Consider the following 15,567-nt stretch of genomic DNA (forward strand, 5'->3'; position numbering starts at 1 on the left):
TTTTTTTTTTTTTTAAAACTTGCCCCTTAGAAGTGCTTAATATTCTTCATTCACTGTGTAGGGCATCAAGGCACATAAACCTGCATCACTTTTCAGCATCTATGAAACTCCACACTGACCTCAAAAACTGAGCCTTTTTTTTTTTTTTTAAATTACCTTTCACCATCTGCCCCAGGAAGGTATGTGGGAAATACCTAAATCAAGGAACCTGAGACTATATGAATTCTGGTCTAAGTTTGCATCAGTTGCTAGCAGATTTTCATTTTTATTAAAACTGGGGATGATGTCCAGAGCCATGGCTTTGTGCTAGAGTTGCACCAGCATGAAGCAGGAGGGTTCTTTTGTATTCTAATGAGTGGGAAACTCAACAATATAATTATGGTCTGCTTAATGAGAACTGTATAGTCTTTTAAAGCAAGTATCTTGTGGAACTTATGCTTAAATATTTTTTAAAAGGGTAGCAAAATTGTGCAATAGTGTACTTGTTCTGCACATCTACATACTGGGTGTATTTACATGTTCATTAATATGCTTTTGTTACTCGGCATTAAATGTACTACTTCTAACGAAATGCGCATTAGGCTGCCCTGATGTGCAGTAGCAAAAGCACATGCTTGCTTAATGACACTTAATGTGCAATAACCTAAATTTACTGCGCGTTAGCATATTAGCACAATTTTTGCTGTGACACACTAATGCATGGTAAAATAAGCTACTCTGCATTAAAGTGCACATGTAGACATGTCCATTGTGACCTAAGCATATATTTTAATAAAAGGACAGTTTCAGAAGTGACAGTGAAAGAAGCTCCCTCCCAATGTGCCTAGGGCCAGGGGACAGCTGCTGGTACAGGCAGCAGAGCTCTCCTGGCCTCATGCACATTGGGACCCACCATGTCCTCCTTGCCAACCCCAGGGCTAGCACTCAGGGTAGCCTGTAGCTCCCCCTGGCTGCTTCAGGGGAACAGAGCAGGGCAGAAGCAGCCCCTTGGAAGCAAATCTGCCAAAACAGGGTACACGTGTAGACGTGCTTCTGGGGAGGGCTTACTGCACAGTATTTTATTTAATGCAAATTAATAGCACATGTAGACTCTGTTGTATTCTCTGAGTACTGGATAAGCCGACGGGAAGAAAATCAGACCTATTGTCTGCTTTCCTGCCTTGCTGTTTCTTGCTCCCAAATCTATTTCTTCACCCTTTGACTTTCAGCTCTACTTATTGTCTAAAACCTGTTGTTGGACTTGAAATATTAATCCCTTATTTATTGTTAAATTGCCTTCCTGGCCTGAATACCATGTACTTGTTTTAACCTTTTTACAGTTGATCAGAGACTTGCAGTATCTTTTGCTTTATTTACCCTTCCATTACAGTCCTCCTCCCATCTGCTCTGGCTCTTATTGCCTGCCTTAATACCTGGTGGGTGCATCTACATGTGTGGTTTACCATGGAGTAGACTAAGCAGCTGCACAGTAAAGTATCACTGTCTACATGTGGAGAGGTATTAAACCACAGTAAACTAATTAACTCTGCTGTAAGATAGTAAATTATACCACCATAAAACTATGATTAAATGCATGTGTATATGCTGATCACTGGCTTAAATTGCACCCAGCCAGCCAGGGGCCAGACTTCTGCCTGCTGCTAAGCTACATGGCTCTGCACTTCAGCACTCTCATGCCCTATCCAGCCCCTCCACTGCCCAGTGCTGCCATCCAGAGCCTTGGGGCTGATGCCCCAAGACCCTTGCCAGCCCAGGCCAGCTCTGTTGTGCACCTAGGACAGCAGCAACTTTTAGTCACATGTACATGCTGCACCTGGGAATAGTTTACTCTGGATCAAATTGCTCCAGAGTTTATTGTATCACATTAATTTCATTTGTAGACACATTGGCTATTAACTACTCTGACTTTTCCCTTTCCTGCTTTGCATGTCCTTTTTTAAGACTTCCGCATTTAAGGTGCTGTTTTCTCCTTATACCACACTGTCTAAATGGTTCTTTGTTATCTGAAATCTCTTCAGCTTTTCTTCTTTGGGATACAGCAGGACAAGAATAGTTTAGATCAGTGGTCTCCAAAGTGGGGTGCACAAGAAGATCCATTGGGGTGCAGGAAGAAAATATTAGAAGTTCTATTTATATTTATATAAATATACATATATTGGGGATGCATGCTCAAAAATTTTTTACTGATAGGGGTGTGCGATCAAAAGAGTTCGGAGACCACTGGTTTAGATCACTGACTCCCAGTTATTACTGAGGAGCTCAAGGTTTCATTTTTAGGTACAAAGGTTTCATTTTAGATAATTATACAAGTATAAGTAAGAGGAATATGATTAGCAAACCTGCCAAATCATTATAATTAAGTAGATATAAATGCCCCTTTCCAAAAAAACACTGAGTGTCATTCATTAAAAGTAGCACCAAAGAGTAATTACCATAATTCTAACAGTATTCCTGTATTGGACCTAATGTTGGCTCTTGGCCTTTATCAGCAGGAAGCAGTGGTTTCTTTAAAATGTTTTAAATTAAAAAAGTTGTAGACTTCATATTTCAGACAGTCTATCCCTTGAGCAGATGAATTCTTGGCTTTGTAGTAAATATTCTGTTTGGTGATTTTTGTTTAATCACCCAACAAATTGGTTTCAGATCTGCTCCAAGACATTTTTATGTCCTTATGAAACCATCTCAGTCTGCTTTCTGAAAAGTTTGGTGTTTGGAACACAAATAATTTATGTTAGATCTCATTTTGTGCAAAAGCATCAGTTGAAAAAAATTGATCCCTGTTGTCAAGGGACTTTGAGGATTGAATAATGTGCTGTACAGAATGTACCTTCCTTCCACAACAGGGCTTGCAGCTTCAATTAGCAACAAGTAAGCACAGCTGTGGAGTTATCAGTAATGAAAAGTCTCTTCTCAGAGGAGTTAGGAAGAAGCCATTTTTTTCCTCTCTAATACACATGCTTCACTGCCCCCTTTAAAGCATACCTTTCTATTTTAAAATGCCGTGGAACTGTTCTGTCCAGCTCTTTAATTCAAGGGTAGTAATAGTCATGAGGTCTCAGCTGTCTGGCTGGGCTTAAATATTACAGCCACAGGGGTTCAGTTCCTTTTAGCATTAAGCTCGCTTTGAGTCATTGGGTGTTAGAACAATAATACGTCAGTTTTCAGAGTGATCACCTCAGGGGACGAGTCTCTCTATAAATTCTTCAGATTATTTTACTGTAAACGCAAAATAAAGCAGTACATCAGAAAACAGTGTAGTCCTAGTGCAGTTAAAATAACCCAAATATCTGAAGTTGGCAAGATCCCTTTCTTTTGTCACTAGTAATTACTAATGATGTCACTTATGGATTTGCAGTAATATTTTGATGCGTCTGGAAGAGTTTTATAAATTATGTTCTCAGTTACAGTTTCCCTGGAGATTCCAATCTATGGCAGGTGTAGCAAGTGCATTTTAGGTTTGTTCTTTCCTTGAAGCCTGATTAAAGGTAGACAGAAGAGACAGACTTGTTTTACTAGGAAACACACAATGCTCTTCACAGGGATGTGGTTCTTTGCCAATTAAGGTAGAAAAAATAAGATCGTTATGTTGCTGCAACTGAATGTGAATGAACAGAAAGCAGCTTTCCCCCAAGCCTGGATTGCTGCAGCTATGGAGGTTGAAGACAGCAGTGCACTATATATCCATTGTGAGGGAGTGGGGCCTAGGAGCGGCCATGAACTCCTTAGCACCCCCTACCATCACTCAAGGCTGTACTCAGCACCCTCGAATCCTCGCCCGCCACGACTTTGATGTTGAATAGGTAAATGGGAGGCTGCCTTTATTCCCCTAGTGAATGGTATGACAGTTCTTACCCCTACTCCAACTGGGGTGCCTCTGTGTGCCCTTCCCTTAAGGGGTATGCATGCCTCCAAACCTCCCCTTTAGCACGCCCCAAGCCTTGCAGCTGTTCCGTGGGATGTTGTGCGGTCCCTTGCCCCTCTGGTGCTCTCTCTCTCTCGGGCGCCCCCGGGCCAGGCTCAATACTGCCGCCCTGTTACCGGCGCCCCCGGGCCAGGCTCAATACTGCCGCCCTGTTACCGGCGCCCCCGGGCCAGGCTCAATACTGCCGCCCTGTTACCAGGCCTCAACTGCGCCCATGCTCTCCGCGGCCATTGCCCACCCTTTCTGGGCCCACGCCTGCGTTCCTCGCATGCGCTCTCTCTCTGCCCCACTCTGGGGCTTTGCCCTCTCTGGGGCCACTACCGCACGCCACACACTGGGGCACAGGCAGCCACCGCCTTGCCTGTCCCCTTGACCCTTCACTGGGTCTGTTGCCCCCACTGGGCAAACACCACCCTCATGGGCTGGGGTCCCTGACCCCACACCTTGCCAGCACCAACAACAGTGCCCCACTGGCACCCTGCCCCTCCTGGGCACTGGGAACCCCCAACCTGCTGGGGAGCCCCCATGAGGCCTCCTCACTCCCCTACAGCCTCACCCGGTCCTCCAGTTAACTGTAACCAAAACTCAAGCCACCCAGCTGTAACATAAACCCCAGTGTCTCCATGCTCCAAACATAAACTCCAAGCCCCCACCAAGGCTCTCAAGCCTACCTCCCTTTAGGGCATTCTTGTCCCCAGCATCATCACAGCTGGTCAGTGTGGTAAGGCTGCAACTACTAACTCAGGCCACTCAGCTCAGCCACAGAACTCCTGCTCCTACAGCAGCCAGAAGGAAACTGCTGGTCAGGCACTGGCCTGAGCTGTTTATAAAGGCCCGGCCCTGCCCCCTTCTGGCCACCTGACCCACCTAGTTGCCCTGGCAACTGGCACCTGAGCTGCCCTGGTGATTGGCAGCTCTGCCAATCTCACTCACAGTCACGGGGCACCTATGTGACTCCGTGACATCCATTTATAGCTAACGTGGGCTCGTTTACACCCTTGGGTCTGTATGCATTTCCATACAGTTTGGTTCTCAAACGTTGTGCACCTATTGTCATTGAAGCTGTGGGTGTTTACTGTTTATGAAAGTCAGACCCACAATATGCATCCCCAAATTGGCATCAGTGCCTTCCAGGTGTAACTTATATTCTATTGAAGTTATTGGTGCTGTTAGTTATAGATGACATTTCTCTGTATATGGTTTTGAACTAAGATGCTTTTTAGCCTAGCCCCAAAGCCCAGATTCTCACTGCCCTCACAATGGAATTATTTTTGTCTAATTCCAAGGGTCCTTTTAAGTTTCCATTTTTCAGCTTTCAGTTTTGGTGAACACATAGCTATGTGTAGAATACACTTTATGACAGGGAGCTGAAATCATGGTACAGATGAGGAAAGTTGAAGTCTAATGAGAGCCTAGAAGCATAAACCCTCTTGAAAAGTCTTACAGAATAGAGTGATGTTGTAGATATCATCCAAAATGGAATGATGGTCTAGATATCACATACAAAAATCCTTGCCTCTTAGCAAATGGAACAGCACAGATGAGTCTAAGGGCGCTTCTGTTATATCTATGTAAGTCTGTAGTGATACACATGTGGAGGTGTAATAACACAGCTGGGCACCTGGAACAGTTGCAACACATGGGGGCAGCTGTGAATTCTGGCTGCTGCTGTGCCACCACTGAGACAGTTGTGCAGCTGCTGCAGCAATAATTTTTCCCCACTCCCTCCATCCGCCAGGTCAGCACCAGGGTGGTTGTCCCAGTAACCCTGCCTTAGTTCTTTTTTAGCCAAGGCTCAAAGTAGTGTCACTGTACTCATGCAGCAAAACAACTTCAACTTTAACTCTTTTCCATTCAGAGCTGAAGTTAGGGCAAGTGATCAAATTTGTAGCTCTACAGGATTATGCAAACACAGTTGTACTGTAGCAGCTGATTGCTTTCCTTAACATCATCTCCCCCTCCCCTTTTAAAGCAGCTAAAATGTATGCTTCTCCATACATTCTCCCACCTATATAGTTGTTGCCCATAAAAGATATTGCCTCCCCTCAAAAATCCTGCTTGTTACATATTCCTAGGACCAGTTTAGCTACATCACCACCACTGCCTTAAGCTGTATATCAGAGAGCAAGCTGCCAGAGGATTTTTTTTATTGCAAAAGGCAGTCTTTCCCCATTTCTTATAACCATTTAGTGGGTTTCAATTGATTGACTGCTGCTTACTTTATTATTTCCCATTACACTGATTTTCTTGTCTTGCAGTTAGCATTTAGGTTATAGTTTCATAGTTTCTAGGGTCGGAAGTGACCTGAATAGATCATGTAGTCCGACCCCCTGCCATGGCAGGAAAGATTACTGGGGTCAAACAACCCCAGCAAGGTGTTCATCTAACCTCCTCTTAAAGACTCCCGGGGTAGGAGCCAGCACCACTTCTCTTGGAAGTTGGTTCCAGATCCTAGCCGCCCTGACCGTGAAGTAGTGCCTCCTGATATCTAGCTTAAATCTACCCCCTGCCAGCTTGTGACCGTTATTCCTGGTCACTCCTGGCAGTGCTTGGAGGAACAGGGACTTCCCCAGTGCCACTGTTATGAACACTGTTGTATGCATAAGTCTTCTAAATTTTGGGCATACTGAACCAAACTGACCCCAATTATAATACCTTTGGAATTACTGCCCATTTGCATGGGTAAAGGAAAGAACTTGGCTGGTTGCTCTGAACACAGCAAAACATAAAGAGGAGCAGAAGTCCCAATGGCAGCAATAAATAATATAACTCAGCAAGCTGTGCAGGAAGCCCCATATGGCTGGTTTTCATTGGACTGGTGGACTTTAGGAAATGTCATCTTAATGGATCTTTTTAGCTCAGCTTCAGACGAAAACCCACAGACTCCATGCTGTCGGTGGTGCTTAAATCCATCTGTCAAACATCTATGTTCCAGCTCACACCAGGAAGCAAATAGAAGAGAGTGACCACTTTCATCTGAGCAGCATAAAGGACCAAAGCTGCTGTTAAATGGAAAGATGTGAAGACAAGGACATTGAAGAGAATGGACAGAGGTAATATTTGTAGTACCCCAACTTTAAAGCACTCTAAAAAGTGAGGGACAAATCATAGTAAAATAGGGCTGAAAGGGACCTCATGAGGTCAACTAATTCCAACCCCTGCTCAAGACAGGATCGTCCTTGATTAAGCCATCCCAGACAAGTATCTGTCTAACCTGCTTTTGAAAATTTTCAGGGATAGAGATTCCACCCTGCTGATGAGTACCAGGGCACCTGCATTATGACAGCATCACTAACTTCTTTACTACCCAAAAGGCTTAGAGCAGGGATAGTAACTTATGGCCTGTGGTCTGGATCTGGCCCCCAGAGCCATAGCTTCACAACATACAGCAGTGGGGGGTTCTCTCTGGCAGAGGAGGATGTCTTCCTGTGTCATGATGCAGTTGAGTGCCCAGGCTTTGGCAGAGGGGGAGCTCTCCTTGTGTAGGACCACAGCTTGATCCTTGCTCTTACCTACCTCAGTCTTGATCTGGGTCATTCTGGTCGAATGCTAGAACACATTGCCAACCAACCCCTGGCTTAGAGACACCTAGAAGCTAGCTTTGAGCAAGGCCTGGGTCATAGCTAAACCCAGAAATGTTTATGCTAAGTTACTGTATCTGGTAGGGCAATGCCTTGGAAATGGGTCCTTTGTACTGGTTCCAAAATAGGGTGGGAGTGGGGGCCTAAAAGGACCTTGAAGATGGAGTCATTAGAACACCTCAGTGCTAGCAAACCTACTATACTCCCTTGGAAAGAAGGGGTTCTGATTGTAGGTTGCAGGTTAACTGTGGGATTAACATCCCTCCCAATTGCTGCAATCACGTGATTGCAGCTGAAAGTGAAGGCGATGGACCTTCTCTCCATTTAGGAAGGAAGAGCCATTGGAACCAAACTGAGTGTCAGAGGATTGTGGCACAGGTTAAAGGAAGGGCTGTGCAAAGCTTTGGCCCCTTATTCAATTTGGCGGAGATTCGGCCTGATTTGGTAGCCGAATCTCAGAATCCGAATCAAATCAGAGGACCCTTTAATCTCCGAATTGACTCGAAACCTTCCAAATCGATTCGGAAAGCTTCGGAAAGATTCAGCAATTCAGACATAGACACAGCTTTAAATGTTTTTTCTACATATCTCTAGATAGCAGGGGCTCATGAATGCTGCAATGCTGGGATGGATGGAGTGTCCCACAGAAGCACAGGGAGCTCCCCAGTGTGCTTGGTAGCAGACCCAGAAGTGGACCAGAAACACTTCCAGTCCACTTTCAGGTCTGCCAGGGAGCACGTGGGGTGGCCTCCCTATGCCTCCCTGGCTCAGCGACTGGTGCCTCCTGGGTCTGGTGGGGTGGGGCAACCAGGGTCCCCTTGCAGCCGATTACCGAGCCGGGGGGGCCTCGGTGCACTCCCCAGCGGACCCGGAAGTGGTGCACATGGAGAGCCCCACCCCGCACTCCTGTGGGACACTCCATGTACCCCAGTATCGCAGCAATCATGAGCAGTGCCTGCTGCATCGAAGTATGTAGAAAAACTTTTAAAGCTGTGTTTGTGTCCGAATCACTGATTCTCTGAATCTGTCTCAAATCTTCAGATTCAGATTTGGCCGAATTGAATCGGGGACAGTGATCTGAATCAACTAATCGAATCACTGTTCCCAATTCGGGCTGAATCCAAATCCAAATCAAATAGGGCCTGTCTTTCACACCCCTAGTTAAAGGCACAAATGGGAGGTCCATAATTTCTGTGGCACGTCCTTTTAGGAGGAACATCAGGGAACATTCTAAGCCATTAAGAAACTATTTTGTGTTTCCATGTAGGAGCTAACATTGATGATTCCCCTCTTTCATTCCAGGCAATGAGACAGTTGAGTCTTGGTACTTCCTGCCCATACCTAGCCCATAGCTGGGATTAACTATCACTTGCAATAGGTTCTGACAGGAAAAATCAAATCCTCCCAGCCTCTCTAGCAGTGTTGCTCATTTTCAGAGGTGTAGCATTTTAGCCATGGACAGACATCCAGCCCCAGCTGCACCCCCTAGTTGAAGCACCTCAAAATCTCTAGCTGGGGAGTATGGCAGGGGGCTGCAGCTTTTTTTCCTCACGCTACGGGGGGTGGGGGTAATGGGAGAACAGAACAGGCCATCAGTGAAGCTTTGCAGCCCCTGGTCTCCTGGGAGCCTTTGACACTGCTTTACCCCAATTCAGGCAGCATGGGGCCTTGAGCCTCTTGTTCTGGAAGGGGGCACTTAAAGAAAGTGGAGGTAGAGCTCATAAAAGAGTACTTACTGCTATGGTGCTCTGCTTACTCCTTTCCATGTGAGGTGGGGTGGAAAGCAGAACACTGGGGGATGCTAGAGGACCCAGGGGTCCTCTGTTACAGGCTATATGTGTACGTGTAAGAAGTAGCACTTAAGATCATAAGATTATAGAAAAGTAGAGCTGAAAGGTGTAGCCATTACAGCCATTAAAGACACAAGCTGACAATAGTTTCATAGTTTCATAGTAGCTAGAGTTGGAAGGGACCTAGGAAGATCATCTAGTCCGACCCCCTGCCTTGGCAGGAAAGAGCACCGGGGTCGATGACCCCGGCAAGGTGCTCATCTAACTTCCTTTTAAAAATCCCCAGGCTAGGAGCCTGCACCACTTCCCCTGGAAGCCGGTTCCAGGCCCTAGCCGCCCTGACTGTGAAGTAGCGCCTCCTAATATCTAATCTAAACCTACCCTCCGCCAGCTTGTGACCGTTATTCCTGGTCACTCCTGGCAGCGCACGGGGGAACAGGGACTCCCCCAATACCTGCTGATCCCCCCTGACCAGTTTGTAGCAGGCCACAAGGTCCCCCCTTAACCTTCTCTTGTGGAGGCTAAACAGGTTCAGGTCCCGTAGCCTCTCCTCATAAGGCCTGCCCTGCTGACCCCTGATCATACGAGCGGCCCTCCTCTGGACTCTTTCCATATCGTCCACGTCCCTCTTGAAGAGTGGCGCCCAGAACTGGACGCAGTACTCCAGCTGCGGCCTGACCAGTGCCGCATAGAGGGGGAGGATCACCTCCCTGGACCTGCTCGAGATGCATCTGTGGATGCATGACAGGGTACGGTTGGCCTTCTTGACTGCCTCCCCACACTGCTGGCCCATGTTCATCGTGGAGTCAATGACGACTCCAAGATCCTTTTCCGTCTCCGTGCTGGCAAGAGGGGAGTTCCCCAACCTGTAAGTGTGGTGCCGGTTCTTCCTCCCCATGTGCAACACCTTGCACTTATCAGTGTTAAACCCCATCCTATTCTCCTCCGCCCACCGTTGCAACCTGTCAAGGTCAGCTTGTAGCCTATTGCACCCTTCTAGTGCACCCACATCCCCCCACATCTTAGTGTCATCAGCAAACTTGAACAGGGTGCTTTCTACCCCCTCATCCAAGTCACTGATGAAGATGTTGGACAGTGCGGGCCCGAGGACCGAGCCCTGTGGAACCCCACTGCCCACGTCCTTCCAGGTCGAGAAGAACCCATCCACTACCACCCTCTGGGTGCGGCCCTCCAACCAGTTAGCGACCCATTTGACTGTGTGGGCATCGACACCACAGTCTCCCAGCTTTTTGATGAGGACAGGGTGAGAGACAGTGTCGAAAGCCTTCCGGAAGTCCAGAAAGACTACATCCACAGCAACCCCTGCGTCTAATGATTTGGTGACCTGATCGTAAAAGGCCACCAGGTTGGTCTGACAAGACCTGCCACTGATGAACCCATGTTGGTTGCCCCTGAGCATGCATTCCCCCGCAAGGCCCTCCTGGATGTGTGCCAGGATAATTTTTTCAAAGAGCTTACCCGGGATTGAGGTAAGACTAACTGGCCTGTAATTTCCCGGGTCCTTTTTTTTCCCTTTTTGAAGATAGGGACCACATTGGCCCTCTTCCAGTCCTCCGGCACCTCACCAGAGCACCACGAGTGCTCATAGAGCCGCGCCAGGGGTCCCGCAATGACCTCGGCCAGTTCCTGTAGAACCCTAGGGTGAAGATCGTCCGGACCAGCGGACTTGAACGCGTCCAGCCTCTCCAGAAGTACCCTAACTAACTCCTCGCTAACCCCTGGCCCAGGCGTGTCTCTCCCGGGGCCCGAGGGGGGCCCAGCAGGGAGGTGGCTGAACTGGTCCCTACTTAGGAAGACAGAGGCAAAGAAATCATTAAATATGTTAGCTTTGTCATCTGGCATGACGACTAAGTTGCCCATCGTGTCCTGCAGGGGCCCCACATTACCCGGGACCCTCTTTTTACCCCCTATGTATTTGAAGAAGGACTTCTTATTGTCCTTAATCCGGGAAGCTAGTCCTATCTCCATCTCTGCCTTGGCCTTCCTGACTGCCCCCCTACATCCTCGGGCGACTGTAACATAGTCCTTCTTGGTGATGACCCCATCCCTCCATTGGGTGTATGCCTCCCTTTTAGCAAGGAGACATTCCCGGATGCTCCTAGTGAGCCATGGGGGTTTATGTGCCCTCCTGCTCCCTTTGACCCTTGTTGGGATTACCTCCCTTTGGGCATGGAGGATCGTCTCCTTAAGGAGCAACCACTCACCTTGGACATCTGGCTCCCTTCCCCTCTGGGTCCTCAGCGCTTCCCCAACGATCTTCCTTAGCTTGTTGAAGTCAGCCCTCCTAAAGTCTAGGGCTGTTGCCTTGCTGCAGCCCTTTGCCACCTTACGCTGGATAGTGAATTCCAGCAAGCGATGATCACTGTCTCCCAGGTGGCCCATCACCCGCAGCCCCCTCACCAGGTCGTCACCCGTGGCCAGCACCAGGTCCAACAAGGCGTCTCCCCTGGTGGGGCTGTGCACCTCCTGGGTTAGATGGAGGTCCTGCACTCTGGCTAAGAACCGACGTGAGCGGTCAGACTTGGCTGACTGCTCTTCCCAGCAGATGTCTGGGAAGTTCAGGTCCTCCATGATGACCACATCCTTAGCCCTCACTGCCTCTGTGAGCTGACCTAAGAATTCCTGGTCGAGCTCTTCTCCCTGGTTGGGAGGTCTATAGTAGACTCCCACCGTTAAGTCTCTCTCCCCTGGACTGCCTTTTACTCTAACCCAGAGCACCTCAGAGTGCCCCCCCTCTACCCCCTTGCTAATTGACGAGGAAGTATATTCCTCCTTGAGGTAGAGTGCTACTCCTCCACCTTTCCTTCCTATCCTGTCCCTCCTGTATAGCCTATAGCCCTTGACACTCACCGCCCAGTCATGCGATGAGTCCCACCACGTTTCTGTGATCCCCACTATGTCAGGGCTGGTGACAGCTAGGAGGAGGGTGAGTTCCTCCTGCTTCTTCCCCATACTTCGAGCATTCGTGTAGAGGCATTTGAGGCCTCCAACGGTTGTGCCCACTGACCCCCTAGTCTCAGCAATGCCCCGTCCCCCATCACTTACCTGTTTCTCCCTTTTGACCATTGGTCTGGGCTCGCTGGCTGTTGCTGGGCCTGGTAGTTCATCGTCTCCTCCGCCCTCATCTTCCCCCTCCCCCGACAAGCCTACTTTAAAGCCCGCCGAAGGAGGTTCACCAACCTGGAAGAGAACACACGCTTACCTTTAGGGGAAAGGTGGAGCCCATCCCATCCCAGCATGTCTCTCATCACGATGTGCCGGTCATGGCTGAGGAAGCCAAAGCCCGCCTTGAAGCACCATTCCTGTAGCCTCCAGTTGGTCTCCGCTATGCACATCTCATGGCGTCTGCCTCGACCGCTCACCGGCAGGATGGAAGAGAAGACCGCCTGCGCGCCCATCTCCCTCAGCACGCCTCCCAGAGCATGGTAGTCCTCCATCAGGCGATCAGGGGCTCTCCTGGCCGCATCGTTAGTACCCACATGGACAAGGACCATGGGGTAATAATCGGTGGGCTGGATGATGGACTGGAGCATCCCCTTCACATCCTGAATCTTCGCTCCGGGCAGGCAGTAGACCTCACGTGCTGAGGGATCCTGGCGACAGATGGGGCCCTCCGTACCTCTCAGGATGGAGTCACCAATCACGATGACACGACGCTTCCTCCTCTTAGGCCTCTTGACTCCCGCCGCCCGCACAGGACATTGTGTGCGCAGAGTCTCCTCCCTGGTATCTTCCACTGCTCCCTCCTCCTCCAGGGCTGCCAGGGCCTCGTACCTGTTCTCCAGATGGACAGGAGGAACTGGTGCCGCAACATGGTTAATAGCCCTGGCACGGGAGACCGTCTGCCACTCAGCAGTGGAGGGCTCATCCCGGGCTGCCCTCTCCTCGGTCGTACCACCCTGCAGAGAAAGAAAATACCTATCAATTTCCTCCTCTGCCTCGCGGATTCCCCTCAGCCTGCTAACCTCCTCCAGGAGCCCCCGCACCCGTTCCTCCAGGGTCCTAAGGCGGATACCTACAGGACAGGTGCAGGAGTCCCCAGTCCCTGCCCCCCCAGACCTTGCCGGGCAGTTCCCGCAGGCCAGGGGGTTGGAGGACAGCAGCCCCCCCGAGGGCTCCGTCTGGGTGGAGGCCTCGGACAAGCCCCGGGAAGGCTGCGCCCCCCGGGCAGGGGCCCTGGCAGAACTCCGTGTCCACACCATCGCAGGAGTTACTGCCCTTACTAGCAGAGCAGGGGTCAGCCTCTGGGCCCCGCCTGCTCACCCGCCAGCGCGAACGCCGCCGCAAACGCCGGCGCGCTCTGTTCACGCGGCTCGGGAGCGCGGCTCCCTACCGGCTCGGCTAAGGGGGACCCGGGGTGCTCGAAGAGTAGCAAGACTGAGGAGAAGGAGAAAGAAGAGCAAGGAGAAAATGCTTTCATGCCTGGTAGCATTCTCACAGAAGACATGGACAGAAGAATTGGCCTGCTGACCTGGCCAGAAGTAGTATGTTCCAGGCCAGGAATGCTGTGATGTTTCAGGTACGACAGAATACTGAGCCTACCAGTGAGGCAGTTGGCATGGTGGGGCAGATTACACCAATACTCATGCAGAACCTCCATGCAGAGAGAAATATATGGCAATTATCTTACAGATGCCCTCAGCCAGCAGATGCAGAGCATCTGAGCTCTGCCCTGTTTTGCTGTAGGCCACAAGTCTTCTTTCCACTGGCCCAGAGGTATCATATCAATCACAGACCCAGACCTATCCATAACCAGTACCATTGCACATTCCCTCAGAACAAACTTTGGACCCTGGACAGCTTCCCCTACCCATCCCTTCCAGTTACAGACCTTTCTCCTATGCACAAGCCTTCCCCTACCATCCGAACCATACCAAGAGCATATCGTCTTGCATATAATCAAAACAGGGAGTGCAGATACCAGCAAACTGAGATCAGTGATAAGTCTATGAACTGGGGAAGTTTGGGAGCAGGTGCAACGTGGTTGTCCTTGTCATGCTGGGGAAAGAAGCAAGATTCAGGAAGAGAGTGTGCGTGTAATAAATGCGCAGGTACATAGAGCTATAGTACTCTTCTGCCACTGACAGGAGGTATTTTCTTTGAAACTGGTGAGCAAAGAGAGGCTGGTAGTAGAACATATAAATGCTCCTTTACAAAAAACTGAGTCTCATTCATTAAAAGTAGTGCCAAAGAGCAATTACCATAATTCTAACACTATTCCTGTATCGGACCTAATGTTGGTTCCTGGTTTTTATCAGCAGGAAGCAATGTCTTCTTTAAGATGTTTTAAAATCAAAAGTTGTAGGCTTCATATTTCAGACAGTCCATCCCTTGAGCAGATGAATTCTTGGCTTTCTAGTAAATATTGTTTGGTGATTTTTGTTTAATCACCAAGCAAATTGGTTTCAGGTCTGCTCCAAGACATTTTTATTTTCTTCTTATGAAACCATCTCAGTCTGCCAGCAGGGAGGCTTGGAAAGGAGAGAGGAGCTACAGTTAAATATCATAAAGTGCACAGTGTAGTATAATTTCTGTGTCTGTTTTCCCAAATGAGGCTGACAGCTCAGCTTTAGCAACCCTGGCTCAGTTCCAAGATGTACTCTTTGTTATATGTGTTCAGTTCTGATGACAGGCCTAAACCCTGTGCAATGACCTGTTTCCATTATTTGTACCCAAGAAAAGGAAGATAGCACTGAGGAGAGTTTTGTGCTTTGCTGCCATCCTACCATGTGTCTGTCACTTACCTGGTTTCCCACAGATTAGTATCTGTAAAATCAGAATACTATTTACTTTGCTCACATGGGTTCTCTGAAGTCTTGCTGGTTATGCTTGACTTCAGACTAATATGGATAACTATGTCTCTCTGTTTATAGATTGCACCACACCCAGCAGAATGAAATGGACTGATAAAGTGCTTTGTGCTTCTAGATCACTTTTAAATCACAGGTTTCAAAGTGGTGGTTTTAGATTTCTTGTTGCATATTTCCTTCCTACCAACACTCAGTTACTTTAGCATCAGTAATAGAAATACAGAACAACATTTTTTAAAAGTCAGAGTCAGGGTAAGCCTTCAAAGTCCATAGATAGGCACCTAAAAGATTAACTTTTTTTTCAAGAGTATGGAGCAGCTCACAAATTCTTTGAAGAGAGCTGGTTTAATCTATGCATGAAATTTCCCTGTGATTCATTTCCTTTGATTCCCTTTCAGTTAATGTCCATATGTTTGAGAAACAACTTGGTTACTTATAGAATC

The sequence above is a fragment of the Crocodylus siamensis genome, chromosome 4, assembly GCF_052110815.1.
Source record: "Crocodylus siamensis isolate JL-2025a chromosome 4, ASM5211081v1, whole genome shotgun sequence".
In the NCBI taxonomy this organism is placed as follows: Eukaryota; Metazoa; Chordata; order Crocodylia; family Crocodylidae; genus Crocodylus; species Crocodylus siamensis.